Below are 15,813 nucleotides of genomic sequence, written 5' to 3' on the forward strand. Positions count from 1 at the left end.
GTGTGCTGCACTCATTAACTCGACATTTACATTAGGTATATCTCCTAATGCTATCCCTCCCCCCTCCCCACTCCCCCCACCCAACGACAGGCCCCAGTGTGTGATGTTCTCCACCCTGTGTCCAAGTGTTCTCATTGTTCAATTCCCACCTATGAGTGAGGACATGTGGTATTTGATTTTCTGTTCTTGTGTTACCTTGCTGAGAATTATGGTTTCCCACTTCATCCATGTCCCCGCAAAGTACATGAACTCATCCTTTTTTATGACTGCATAGTATTCCATGGTGTATATGTGCCATATTTTCTTAATCCAGTCTATCATTGATGGACATTTGGGTTAGTTCCAAGTCTTTGCTATTGTGAATAGTGCCGCAATAAACATACATGTGCATGTGTTTTTATAGCAGAATGATTTATAATCCTTTGGGTATATACCCAGTAATGGGATGGCTGGGTCAAATGGTATTTCTAGTTCTAGATCCTTGAGGAATCGCCACATTGTCTTCCACAATGATTTAACTAGTTTACAGTCCCACCAACAGTGTAAAAGTGTTCCTATTTCTCCACATCCTCTCTAGCACCTGTTGTTGCCTGACTTTTTAATGATCGCCATTCTAACTGGTGTGAGATGGTATCTCATTGTGGTTTTGATTTGCATTTCTCTGATGGTCAGTGATGATGAGCATTTTTTCATGTGTCTGTTGGCTGCATAAATGTCTTCTTTTGAAAAGTGTCTGTTCATATCCTTCGCCCACTTTTCAATGGGGTTGTTTGATTTTTTCTTGTAAATTTGTTTGAATTCCTTGTGGATTCTGGATATTAGCCCTCAATAAACTAGGTATTGATGGGATGTATCTCAAAATAATAAGAGCTATTTATGAGAAACCCACAGCTAATATCATACTGAATGGGCAAAAACTGGAAGCATTCCCTTTGAAAACTGGCACAAGACAAGGATGCCCTCTCTCACCACTCCTATTCAACATAGTGTTGGAAGTTCTGACCAGGGCAATCAGGCAGGAGAAAGAAAGAAAAGGTATTCAGTTAGGAAAAGAGGAAGTCAAATTGTCCCTGTTTGCAGATGACATGATTGTATATTTAGAAAATCTCATCGTCTCAGCCCAAAATCTCCTTAAGCTGATAAACAACTTCAGCAAAGTCTCAGGATACAAAATCAATGTGCAAAAATCACAAGCATTCCTAAACACCAACAATAGACAGAAAGCCAAGTCATGAGTGAACTCCCATTCACAATTGCTTCAAAGAGAGTAAAATACCTAAGAATCCAACTTACAAGGGATGTGAAGGATCTCTTCAAGGAGAACTACAAACCACTGTTCAACGAAATAAAAGAGGACGCAAACAAATGGAAGAACATTCCATGCTCATGGATAGGAAGAATCAATATCATGAAAATTGCCATATTGCCCAAGGTAGTTTATGGATTCAATGCCATCCTCATCAAGCTACCAATGACTTTTTTCATCGAATTGGAAAAAATCTACTTTAAAGTTCATATGGAACCAAAAAAGAGCCCGCATTGCCGAGACAATCCTAAGCCAAAAGAACAAAGGTGGAGGCATCACACTACCTGACTTCAAACTATACTACAAGGCTACAGCAACCAAAACAGCATGGTACTGGTACCAAAAAAGAGATATAGACCAATGGAACAGAACAGAGCCCTCAGAAAGAACACCGCACATCTACAACTACCTGATCTTTAACAAACCTGACAAAAACAAGAAATGAGGGAAGGATTCCCTGTTTAATAAATAGTGCTGGGAAAACTGGCTAGCCATATGTAGAAACCTGAAACTGGATCCCTTCCTTACACCTTATACAAAAATTAATTCAAGATGGATTAAAGACTTAAATGTTAGACCTAAAACCATAAAAACCCTAGAAGAGAACCTGGGTAATATCATTCAGGACATAGGCATGGGCAAGGACTTCATGACTAAAACACCAAAAGCAATGACAACAGAAGCCAAAATAGGCAAATGGGACCTAATTAAACTAAAGAGCTTCTGCACAGCAAAAGAAACTACCATCAGAGTGAACAGACCACCTACAGAATGGGAGAAAATTTTTACAATCTACCCATCTAATAAAGGGCTAATTTTACCATAATTTTTAAGTGAAAACCTGGAAACAACCTAAATGTCTAACATAGGAACCTGATATTATAAAATACGGCATTGCCATGTGACAGAAAACTCTACATCCTCTAAAGATAAGGCATAGTGGAATAAGATTTCATGACCTTAAGAGTTCATGATTTAGTATTAACAAAAAAGTAAGATTATAAAACAGTGTATGAACTAGAATCCACTTTTTAAAAACATGTATATCTAAAAAAAAAGTCTAGAATGTTCACAAGCATTATGATTAAGTGACACAATTACAGGTCTTTTTTGCATCATTTAATATTTTTGAAGTTTTCTATCATACATTATTTTTGTGATCAAATTTTAAAGTTATTAAAAACAATTTTAGGCTGGGCACAATGGCTCATACCTGTAACCCCAGCACTTTGGGAGGCCGAGACAGGTGGATCACTTGAGTCTCAGAGTTCAAGACTAACCTGGGCCACATGGAAAAACCTTGTCTTTACAAAAAATACAAAAATTAGCTGAGCATGGTGTGCACACCTGTAGTCTCAGCTTTTCGGGAGGCTGAGGTGGGAGGATTGCTTGAGCCTAGAAGGCAGATGTTGCAGTGAGCCAAGATTATGCCACTGCACTCCATCCTTGGCAACAATATGAGACTCTGTCTCACAAAACAAAACAAAACAAATTTAATGCATGAAACTACACTGGCAATAAAATCGTATAGACCCATTAAGTACTATTAAGTTCTTTTTTCATTACCAAGGTGAAAAAAAGACTGCCCATACCAAATGCTGGTAAGGATATGAAATTATTGGAACTCTTAAACACTTTTCTTGGGAATGTAAAATGCTACAACCTGTTTAGAAGCAGTTTGATAATTTCTTAAACAGTTAAACATGCTTCTACAATATGGCCCAGCCATTCCACTTGTATGTATTAACCCAAGAAAAATAGAAAGAGTGTATATGAATGTTCATGGCAACTTTGTCTGTAGTGGTCTCAAAGTGGACACAACCTCAATGTTCATCAGCAGGTGGATAAACATATTGTAGTATATCCATACAACAGAATACTACTCAGCAATGGAAAGGAACAAACTATTGATACACACAATAATGTATGACTCTTGAAATAATTGAGTCTCAGTGAAAGTAGCGAGACAAAAAGTATACATAATGTATGAGTTCATTTCTATAAAATTCTAGGAAATGCAAATGTATAGTGTCAGAAAGGAGATCAGTGGGAGCCTGTGAATCAGATGGAATGTGGGAGGAATTACTAAAAGGCAGAAGGAAACATTCTAGGGTAATAGATATGTTCATTGCTTTCATTGTGGTGATGATCTCCTGAGTGTATATGTATGAAAATGTACCGAAATTTACATTTTGAATACATGCTGCTTATTGTATGTCAAGTCTACTTCTCAATAGGCTTTTTAAAAAATTAGCAAACTTCAAGTTGAAAAATTAAGAATAAAACTAAACTTTGGCTCATCCTAATAAAAGCACTGAACACCACAAAATAAAGAGGAAATCTTGAAAGCATCCAGAGAAAAACAACACATTCTAAAGAAGTGAACAATATAACAATACACTATAATTACCATCTTGAAAGGACAGAAAAAAAAAAAATCTAACAACCAATTCTCAACCAGCAAAGATGAAGGCAAAATAAAGGCATTTTTAGAAAAAGAAAAGAGAATTCTTTACCAGCAGACTATCTCCTTGAGAAATGCTAATGGACATTCTTCAGGCTTTAGGTAAATGATAACATATCACACTGCTGATCTTCAGGAAGGAATTAACACCGGAAACAAAGACACACATTTCCTAATGCCAAAAGGATCATCAGTCCATTTAGGAAGACAATATTCATAAATAGTTTTTTTTTTTTTTTTGGTCTCTGAACAGCTTCAAAATTCATGAAACAACATTAATTAATCAAAGGGAGAAATAAATGATTCTAAAATCATACTTGAAAATTTTTAACAAAATTCTTTTAGCAATTGATAGAGTCAGATAAATAAAATTAATGAAGAAGTAGATGGATTTGAACAAACTATCAAACACCTTGACCTAAATGATTTTATAGAACACTACACTGAGCAACTGCAGAATACACATCTTTTCAAGTAAATATGGTGTGTTCACTGAGATAGATTATATGCTGGACCCTCCAACAAGTCTCAATACATGTAAAGGGTTGAAAGCATACAGAATATGTTTTCTGAGCATAATATAATTAAATCAGAAATCAATAACAATGTGGCATCTAGAAAAATCCCTAACATTATAGCAAATCCCTCAAATTTCTTTAGTAAATAAATCAGCAAAAAATTAGAGAATATTTTGAGGTGGAAAATACATAAAACCATATAATTTTAGAAGGATAACATAGGATAATGTCTGTGATTTGTGAGAAAGGAAAATTTGGGCCTGAAACTTAAAGCAAATAACCATAATAAAAAGTTAGTAGGTTACACTTCATCAAAATTAGAAACTGCTTAACAAAAGCACCACTAATGAATTGAACAGGCAAGTCACAGATTTTAAGACAATGTACATTGCAAAGCATGTATATAACAAAGGCCTGGTATGCAGTATATATAAAGAAATTCTACAACTCAATAACAAAATACAGCTCCATAAAAGTGGTCAAAGGAATTGAATAGATATATCAACAAGTACATGAAACAAGTACATAAAAATGTGTTTAACATCATTAGTTATTAGAGAAATGCAAATTAGAACTACATAGAGATACCACTACACACCCATTAGAATGACTAAAACTAGAAAAACTAATTTTTGGTAAGGATGTGCAGCAACTGGAAATCTCATCCATTATTGTTGGGAGTGTAAAATGGGACAACTATTTTGGAAAAAGAGCTGGCATTTTCTTCTAAAACTAAACATATATTAACCTATGATCCAGGAACATAATTTCTGGGTATTTACTCAAAAAGGCATACATATGCATAAAAAGCCTGTACAATATTCACATCTGTTCCATTTCTAATTGCCAAAAGTGGAAAACATCCCCCAGATACTTTAATGTGAGACAAGAATGAATAAACAAGCTTTGGCATTTTTATTCAATGAAATATGCAGCAATAAAAAGAACCAGCTATTGACATGCAGCAATACGAATAAATCTCAAAAACATTATGTTGAGCAAAGGAAGCTAGTCATAAAATTGTATATACTTCACTACAGTATTTTATTTTTATGAAGTTCTAAAACAGTCAAAGCCAATCAATGATGGAGAAAAAAATGATGGAGAAAAACAGTAGTTTTCTTGGGGTGTGGTCAGGATTGGTGATTGAGAAGGGACACGAAAGATTTTGCTAGGGTGATAGTAATCTTCTATAATGATGGACTTTGAGTTATACAAGTGTACACATTTTTCAGAACTAAGTAAAATGTGTGTGTAAATTAATTTGTATTAATTGTACATCAAAAGGAAAAAATTAAACATTGAACTCTAGTTAATGGCAGAGCATGTGGAAGGATCTAGGAGAAGCATGCACTTGTTTGCAGTTTACTTTCAAAAACATACAACAAGTAATATATTAATTCAGGAGTAAATACGTGGAAAAGCAAGAATATAGGTGCTGGGTGTATATTAGCATTCATGCTAAAATTGTTTCATTTCAGCTATATGTTTCAAAAGTTTGATTTAAAAAATTTTGGAGAAACTAAAATGCTATAATCAACAGCTTTACAGAGAAGAGAAAACATATCACAAAGACAGATAACCAGTGTTGGAGGGGATGTGGAGAAAAGAAAGCCCTTATACATTGGTGGTGGAAATGTAAATTAGCACAGCTATTATGGAAAGTAATATGGAGTTTCCTCAAAATATTAAAAATGTTCCAGCCCAATTCCACTTCTGGATATATACCCAAAGAAAATGAAATGAATTATGTCAAAGCAGTATCTGCACTTCTAAGTTCATTGCAGCTTATTCACAATAGCCAAGATATGGAATCAATCTAAGTGTCCATCAACAGATGAATAGATAAAGAAAATGTAGTATATATACACAATGGAATACTATTCAGCCTTACAAAAGAAAGAAATCTGGTCATTTGGGACAATATGGATGAATCTGGAGGAAATTATGTTACATGAAATAGGTCAGGCATAGAAAGACAAATACCACATAGAAACAGAGGGCAGGCAGGATTCAGTGGCTCAGGCCTGTAATTCCAGCACTTTGGAAGGCTGAGGCAGGAGGATCACTTGAGTTCAGAAGTTGAGTGTCATGGAGCATGCCTGTGGTCTCAGCTACTTGGGAAGTTGAGGCAGGAAGATTGCTTGAGCGTGGGAACTTGAGGTTGCAGCAAGCTGCGATCAGGGCGCTATACTCCAGCCCGGGCAACAAAGTGCGACCCTGTCTGAAAAAGAAACAAGAAATAGAGAGTAGAATTATGGTTACCAGGAGCTGAAGGAGGAAGGAGTTGAGGAGATGCTGGTCAACAGATCCAAAGTTTCAGTTAGCAGAAATAAGTAGAGGAGGGCTGTTCTACAACACAGTGAGTAGAATTAACAAGAATGTATTGTATACTTGAAAATTGCTAAGAGAGTAGATTTTAAATGTTCTTTCACTACAAAAAATGGTAAATATCTGTGGTAATAGATATGTTAATTCACTTGATTAGTCATTCCACAGTGTATACATATATCAAAATATCATGCTATATATCATAAATATATACAATTTTTATTCGTCAATTTACAAAAGGAAAAGCAAAATAAATAAGGAACCTTATGACAACAAAATGCTCTCAAAGAGTAAATCCCATCTCCTAAATACACACAAAATCAACAGGAGGATGGAATGTTTAGGTTGAGAAAATCTGCCCAAAAGACAAAGAGATGGAAAAATAGAAGAGTGAAGATAAGAAAACAGCATTAGGCAAAAAGATTCAACATCATCTAAGTAGTAATCCAGATAATGAGAATTGAAAAAATGTTTCTGAGGAAATTATCAAAAAATAACAGAAGAAAATGTCCCACCACAGGTAGGAAAGAATGTGCCTTCCTAGATTGAAAGGACTATGTGTCTATTATTAGAGTGGACAGCCAGACAGACATGAGCAGGGCAGGAGAAGCCCCCCACCCCACCAGGAATGTCAGGCAATCATCAGGTGCTAGTCAGGTGACCATCAGGTGCTAGTCAAGTGGTTGTTAAACCCTCTAAAATGATAATTGGTCACTGCTGGCTCCAGGGAAAGGCAATCTCCCAATAGATAGAAAACACCTGAAGCTGGTGAGCAGCTGTGTCCCAGTAAGATCTCAAGAGTTAGCTGAGTGTGCTCAAGCATGCACACTAAGAGGCATAATGGTAGAGTTTAATTGGCATATAACCTTCCTCCAGGAACACTCTACTGATAAGGGGAAAACACCTCAAGTGAGCATACACACAACCTCCAGTAAACATACTGCTCATGGGCTCCCTCCCAAGTGCTGGCATGTACATGCGAACAGCTCACCCCAAGGAAGAATCAGGAAAGAAGAGATGCAAAACCCTACAAGCATGCCAACATATAAAAAGCCCAAGACAAGGACTAAATGGCACACTGGAACTCTCAAGTTGCCCAGTGGGCCCTCTTCCAAGTGTACTTTACTTCCTTTCATTCCTGCTTTAAGGATCTAGAACTAGAAGTACCATATGACCCAGCCATTATATACCCAGAGGATTATAAATCATGCTGCTATAAAGACACATGCACACGTATGTTTATTGCGGCACTATTCACAATAGCAAAGACTTGGAATCAACCCAAATGGCCATCAGTGACAGACTGGATTAAGAAAATGTGGCATTGGTGGCCGGGCGCGGTGGCTCAAGCCTGTAATCCCAGCACTTTGGGAGGCTGAGACGGGCGGATCATGAGGTCAGGAGATGGAGACCATCCTGGCTAACACAGTGAAACCCCGTCTCTACTAAAAAAAAAACTACAAAAAAACTAGCCGGGCGAGGTGGCGGGCGCCTGTAGTCCCAGCTACTCGGGAGGCTGAGGCAGGAGAATGGTGCAAACCCGGGAGGCGGAGCTTGCAGTGAGCTGAGATCCGGCCACTGCACTCCAGCCTGGGCGACAGCGCCAGACTCCCTCTCAAAAAAAAAAAAAAAAGAAAAAAAAAGAAAAAGAAAAAAAAAAGAAAATGTGGCACATATACACCATGGAATACTATGCAGCCATAAAAAAGGATGAGTTTGTGTCCTTTGTAGGGACATGGATGCAGCTGGAAACCATCATTCTCAGCAAACTATCGCAAGAACAGAAAACCAAACACCGCATGTTCTCACTCATAGGTGGGAACTGAACAATGAGATCACTTGGACTCGGGAAGGGGAACATCACACACCGGGGCCTATCACGGGGAGAGGGGTGGGGAGGGATTGCATTGGGAGTTATACCTGATGTAAATGACGAGTTGATGGGTGCAGCACACCAACATGGCACAAGTATACATATGTAACAAACCTGCATGTTCTGCACATGTACCCTAGAACTTAAAGTATAATAATAATAATAATAATAATAATAAACTTTTAAATAAACTTTCGCTCCTGCTCTAAATATTGCCTTGATCTGTCACTCTGACTTATGCTCAGCGGATGAATTCTTTCTTCTGAGTAGGGAAGAATTGAGTTGCTGCAGACCCCTATGGATCCACCTCTGCTAATATACGTTGGGGCGGTGACTTGCATAAAACTGTGTGGGGTGGGTTTTGTGAGAGCACCAGCTATACTGAGGGAAACTTTGGAGGGAACCAGCTACTAGATGGTTCAATTAGTCTTTCATCCCTATATCCAGGTTGGGCAATCAATTTGCCCATCAGGACCATTGTGGACCTCCACCAGTTTCCTCTGGCTTCGTCTTGCCCAGGCATAGTTCACCATCTCTTTATTCCTAACACGTGTGCTCATGCTTCACCTCCCCAGCATGACAGGAGATACAGACCCACGGTAAACTGGGGGTATTCCTTCAGTAGACTGGAGAGGCTTTGGGATGCCACCTTGGGTGATGGGTGCTCCAGTCCTCACCTTCATTGCCCCATGGTCCCCAGTGGTCCTGATGTGCAAATTAGGTGTCCAACCTGGGTATAGGAATAAAAGACTAATCAAACCATCTAGTACCTGGCTCCCTCCCAAGTTTCCCTTAGGATACCTGGTGCTCTCACGAACCCACCCCATGCAGTATCCGTCATGGTGAAACTGACCCAGTTGTCCCATAGACAGTTCTTCTTGATAAACATAGGAATTGACACTTTAGGTCTTAAAGCTTAAAACTTATATTTGTTTTATCTGAGTTCCTTCCTCAGGACACAACTTTCAGGCCTCTCAAAAAAATATCAAAGAACTGAAAGTCACCAGATCACCACATCCAGACAATCAGATGCCAGGACCCCTCATTTGTCATGATTGCTCCCTTGTCCCTCCCTAGTTCCTGTTCTCTTACATTGTTACATTTCTTCCCTTTTATATAAACCCCTAGTTTTAGTGGGTCAGGGATATGGAATTAGACTGAGCTCTCATCTCTTCAGCTGCAGCACCTGATTAAAGTCTTCTTCCTTGTCAATAGTTGTCATCTCAGTGCATGGCTTTCTGTGTGGCAAGTAGCAGAACCTAGACCGAACCCCTGGTGTTTTGGTAATAACAGCACCAAAATATGTCAGCAGGGATGAATCCATATTTGTCTGCAGCAACTTGATTCTTGCCTTTTTAGAGGAAATAATTTATCTGAGAACCATAAAGCAAAGTGAGAGACCAAGGCAAGTTTTAGAGCAGGAGTGAAAGTTTATTAAAAGTTTTAGAACAGGCATGAAAGAAAGTTAAGTACACTTGGAAGAGGGCCATGTGGGTGACTTGAGAGATCCAAATGTGCCATTTAGTCCTTGACATGGGGTTTTATATGTTGGCATGCTTCCAGGGTTTTATGTCTGTTCTCCCCTGATTCTTCCCTTGGGATGGGCTGTCTGCACGTGCAGTGGCCTGCCAGCACATGGGAGGCGCCATATGTGCAGTGTGTTTACTGAAGTTGTGCACATGCTCGCTTGAGGTGTTTTTCCCCTTACCAGTCAAGTGTTCCAGAGGGAGGTCATATACCAGTTAAACTCTACCTACTGTGCCTCTTAGTGTGCATGCTTGAGCCCAATCATCCAACTCCTAAGATCTTATCGGGAAGTGGCTGATCACTAGCTTCAGGTGTTTTCTATCTACTGGGAGACCGCTCTTCCTTGGTGCTGGCTGCTACCGATTATTATTTTAGAGAGTTTAACAACCACCTGACTATCATCTCATGGTTGCCTGACATTCCTGGTGGAGTGGGGAGGTGGGGGACCCTCTCCTGTCCTGCTCATGTCTGGCTAGCTACCTACTCTAACACTATCACAGTGATTGAGGAAAGATATTACCCCTACCAAGACACTTCAGAACCTTGGGACAGAGATGTTATTTGGAAAGCTTCCAGAGCATGGAGTAGGGGATGGCAGGATGGAGTAGGGCAGAGTGGGGAGGGTGGGATGAAGAGGGGGTGGAAGCAACTTGTCAACAAAAACTGGGGATTGGAATGGTGTTACAGCACTATTGTCAAAAGATGATGGAATTATGCCTTTCACATTCTGAATTATTTCCAATTTAGCATTTTATTATCAAATAGTCAAGTGGTAGGATTATAATAAAACATTTAAAAAGATGCAAAAGTCTCAAAAAAAAAGATCTTTCTTGCACCCTTTGTCAGTAATCCACTGTGATACTCACCTGAAGTAAACTTGTAAACCAAGAAAGAAAGAAATATGAACTGTTTTCTGGGAAACAGGAAATCCGACTTTAGGGTGGAGTGAAGTGAATTCCTGAGATGATGGTAAAAGGAAATCCTAGGATAATGAAGAGAAGCTGGCCCAGGAAGCAAATTTTCCCAATTAGAGCAAGGGTATCCAAGGACTCTAGAAGGATTCTTCTAAGAAACAAAACAATCACATTTGCTTGCTGTTTATGAACAGGTTGTTGGGAGTTTTATTTAGATGAATGGGTGGGAGTTTGGGCAAAAATCAGTGGAAGGAACCTAAGAAAGGAATTAAACAAGCAATAGGACTTGATTAAAGTGAAGCAACGAAAGTGTTACACAAAAAAACGCTTCCTTCATTAATGAGTGTGTGGTTCAGCTATGGATTTTCATATGCAAATCATGATGTCAAATGGAATATTAATCAAAAAATCAATAACTACAGTGGGTAAATATAGGAAAGGGTACATTAGAGAACTCAATCCTCATCTTCCATAGTATGAAGTCAGTAGATACTAATATTGAAAAAACTAAGAAATAATACTCTATATTATCATTGAGGAATTTGATAAATACCATAAAGATGAATTGAACATCATTTCCTCTGGAGATCACAGATCAGGGGTGAAGAAGGAACTAGGGGATGGCTGCTTTTATCATGTCTTATAAAGCTGTTTGATTGTTTAATGAATAAGAAAATAAAATTTGAGTGTAGTTATATTAAATAATACCATCAAGCATGTTCTCTATCGTTGAGAAAGAACATTCATTCTTCTAGCTCAAATTGAAACTGTCTTTGCAAAATTATGACAGAAAGAGACATCTGACTCCATCTTGCTTCGAGCCTTAAGAGACTGGCTGTCTTTGTCCACTTCTGCATATGGGCCAAGCTAACTTTGGGAGAAATTTAGTTTGTAGTTTAAATGATAATAGCCCTTCCCAAAACTAAACGGTTCTTATAAAACAAATGAAAGACTACCAAGTCAGGAGGATAAGAGGGGCTTAAATTCTCAATAATCACCAGCCATTATTCTGGAGGTTATAAGTTTCACACTTCCTCCAGTTAATCCTGCAGATAACATCACTGTTGTAGAACCTAAGATTGGCCTTTTCAGATATCTTTTCAGATTTTTGCAATTCTGACAACAGGACGGCCCCACCTAGACTCACCAACCAGCCCTGTGGCTCCCACCCAAGAACTGACTCAGCACAAGAGGATAGCTTTCATTCCCTTTGATTTTATCTCCAACCCAACCAATCAGCATGCCTCCATCCTAGCCCCCTGCCCACCGAACTATCTTTGAAAAACCCCTAGCCTCCAAGCCTTTGGGGATATCAATTTGAGTAATAACTCCATCTCCTGTGTGGCATGGCTGGCCTTGCAGCAATGAAACTCTTTTTTACTGCAATGCCATGGTCAAAGTGAGTTGATTTTGTGTGTGCTGTGGGGAGGAAGAACCCACTGGGCAGTTACAAAATTCATGTCATCAAATATAATAATCTTGATTTTTTTCCAATGGAAAAGTTAAGCCTACTAGTCATAAACTTGTAAGCATAAAGTTAAGTGAAGCAATGTATATTTTATAATAATTTTTTTCATGTAAAAAAACTCAGTGATATTTTCTAGAACTCTTTCTCCTCAAGGAATTGACTTGAGAGTAGTGAAAATATGAAAAGTACACAAGTATAGAATAAATTTTTATGGAGTACTGAGTTTATTTAAAAGAAATGAAATGTAAATATGCTATATTGTGTTGTGTATAGATCAAACAAAATATATCAGGGACATTAGTTGCTACAGGATTGATTTCCATAAAACTCTAGTCTGAGCAGGTCACCGTAAGCTGAAAAACATTACTCTGTCCCATTGCCTACAAAATAAAGCCTAAACTTCTTTCCTTGATGTACGATGCTATCTGTGCTCTACCCTGAACACATATTTCCTAAATAATTTATTGCCATTCTCCCTTGCTGTACCCTTCAATAGAGTCACAGTGAGATTGCAGCAGTTCCTCATAATCAATAATCATAAACTCAGTTTCTCTCTCCTCCAGGACTTTTCTTTTTTCCTATTATAATTTAAAGAATTATTTTATCATGAAACATAATGCATCTTAAAATTATTTTATATTTAAATTAAGTAAAATCAAATTTAAATATATTTATGTCTATTTGAAATTAATCTTAAAATTATTTTATTTTAAAAATTAAAAAGAATTAAAAATCAACTGTTCATTAACTTTACATCTCTTTTTAGCCATATTCTGATCTTTTATCTTTTAGAGACATCTTCTTGAAAGTGAAGCGGCTTCATCGTCTGGGGTAAATACCCAAGGTTCACTGTCTCACACCAAGGGAATCAAGGATACAGACACACAAGAAGTGGTTTTAGGAGCAGAGGTTTATTAGACAAAAGAAAGAGAATGGAGAATAGCTCTCTCCGCTGGGAAAGAGAGAGGCGCCCAAGTGAGACTTCAGTCACGGCAGAGTGCACTGGGTTTTATAGACTGGCTTGAGCAGGTGGTGTCTGATTTATATAGGGCCCAAAGATTGGTTGGACCAGGTGTGATGTCTTTCTTTCCTTCCTTCCTTCCCTCCCTCCCTCCCTTCTTCCTTCCTTCCTTCCATTCTTCTCTCCCTCCCTCTCTCCTTCCTTCCTTCCTTCTTTCCTTCCTTCCTTCTTTCCTTCCTTCCTTCCCTTTTTCTCCCTCCCTTCTTCTTTCCTTCTTTCCTTATTTCCCTTCCTTCTTCCCTGTCTCTCTCCCTTCCTCCCTCCCTCCCTCCCTCCCTCCCTCCTTCCTTTCTTTCTTTCTGGATTGTGGGGCATTCTATTTCTTTTGTAATAGCACATGAAGAAGCTGGACACCACACCCTAATCTTTTATTATGCAAATGTGTTTTCTACTGGGCTGACGCCATGTTGTCTGCTCCTTACTGTACACATGGTTGGCAAGGAAAAGGGAAGATGGAGCCACCATGTTGAACATACCTGGCCACCAGGTTAGCCTTTTCCCATTGGCACAGCTGCCAGCATTCACCCGTGTGAGCTTCCAGCGTGTTTATCTATGTCTGCAGCTTGATTTTACAGGCTGCTCTTTGTTAGAAAAGAAATTATTTTGATGCTGCTTTTCATTAAAAGGAAAACCTTACCGAGGACTTCTTTACCCTCACTATCTGCTTAAATAATTTTTTCTAACTCCTATATCAAAAGGACTGAAAGATGTTTATTAGGTTTAGTTAGGAGGTCTTAGTCCACCTTAGCAAATGCAGTATCAGTGGAGTTCTAGAAGGTTATACAGGTAACAACAGATAAATAAGAAATTAGAGTAAACACATGGAGATATTTCCAGGCTAGCAGTCAGCACACTTCTGTGAAGGGCCAGATTTTAGGTAGGTAGGTTCCCTCTTTCCTTGCCTCCCTCCCTCCCTCCCTCCCTTCCCTTCTTCCTTCTCTCTTTCCCTCCTTCCTTCTTTCCTTCCTTCTTTCCTTCTTTCCCTTGCTCCTTCCCTATCTCCTTCCCTCCTTCCTTGCTTGCTTTCTTTCTGGCTTTGTGGGGAATTCTATTTCTTTCATAATTAGTCAGTTCTGCCAGTGTACAATGAAAACAGCCATGCACAATACATAAATAAACAGCACAGCACGGTTGTGTACCAGTAAAACACAGATCTGGCTCAAAGGATACCGTCTGCTGACCTTTTTTCCTAATGTCACCACATAAGCCTCTTCCACAGGTTACTTAATTGCAGCATAAGCATAAGGGGCACTATCTTCTCCCAGAAGAAGAGATTAGGAAAAAGGAGATCTGGAGCAGAGGTGACATTGGAAAACATGCTTAAGCCCAATAAATAAGCCAAGTGAGCACAAAGTAATACTATAGTAATGCTAAAATCACAAAATTAAAAATCTAGTCAAATTCTCTAATTCTATAGTTGCCAAAACCAAGGCCGGGAGACAAATGTGACAAAGACACACCTGGGCCACAGTAGGTGCTCAACACATTTTTGATGAATTATTAACTTGCTCAAGGCTGTATCCGTAATGAGAAGCACACCCAAGAATATAATTCAGGTTTTCAGATTCACATGTAGAGTATTATTTTCATTCTGACAGGTCAGCATCCCAGGGAAAGTATTTCCCACGTGTGTGAGCCAGCATGATTATTAACAGCACAGGCTGTTATGTGGTGCTTAACAAACAGCCCCAAATAACCTTTTTCTTTTCTATATAATCTACATACCTATAGGGGGTGGGTGAGGACTCCCCTGATTTTAGTCTTTCAGGGATGCAGATGAAGGAGATTCTATCTCCGCCTGTCCATCTGCAATCACTACTGCAGATAAAGAGCACAATTCAAAGGTCTTGCTCCCACAATCAAATGTTCCACCCTGGAATTGACACATAACACATCCTCCCACAAACCACTGGCCAGAACTAGCCATATGCCCATACCTGATTTAAAAAGGCCAGGATCCCGGGCCAGGTGGCTCATGCCTGTAATGCCAGCTGCTAGGCAGGCTGAGGCAGGAGAATTGCTTGAACTCCGGAGGTGAAGGCAGAGGTTGCAGTGAGCCAAGATGGCACTTCTGTACTCCAGCCTGGGCAACAGAATGAGATGCCATCTAAATAAATAAATAAATAATAAAAGGTCCAGGACTCACAAGGTTCTTCTGTGCCTAGAATAATAGTGAAACCAAGTATTTCTGAATCCCGAATGCTGTATGGTAGAAATGAAACTGCCTTTGCGAAAGTTACAACAGCAAGAAAATTAAGGTGGTGGAGGAGATCTGATCTAGCCAACCCCTATCTTGCCTTTAGCATTCAAACCGCCCTTAAATATTCCTGGGCTTGGGCCAAGCTAACTGTGCGAGATGTTTAGTTTATAGCTTAAGTGATAATAGCCTTT

The 15,813-nt window shown here is 38.9% G+C and overlaps 1 long non-coding RNA gene across 1 annotated transcript; it reads right to left on the reverse strand.

Annotated features, from left to right (window-relative positions):
- Positions 1–5,180: 5,180 nt before the first annotated feature.
- Positions 5,181–15,529, reverse strand: LOC144330614 (uncharacterized). Its single transcript, XR_013396909.1, has 2 exons — positions 15,360–15,529; positions 5,181–6,512 (listed from the first exon to the last, which is right to left on the reverse strand). It is a non-coding gene; the product is annotated as an uncharacterized LOC144330614 (long non-coding RNA).
- Between the last annotated feature and the right edge of the window lie 284 nt (positions 15,530–15,813).

This window comes from Macaca mulatta, chromosome 8 (genome assembly GCF_049350105.2).
Source record: "Macaca mulatta isolate MMU2019108-1 chromosome 8, T2T-MMU8v2.0, whole genome shotgun sequence".
NCBI classification, from domain to species: domain Eukaryota; kingdom Metazoa; phylum Chordata; class Mammalia; order Primates; family Cercopithecidae; genus Macaca; species Macaca mulatta.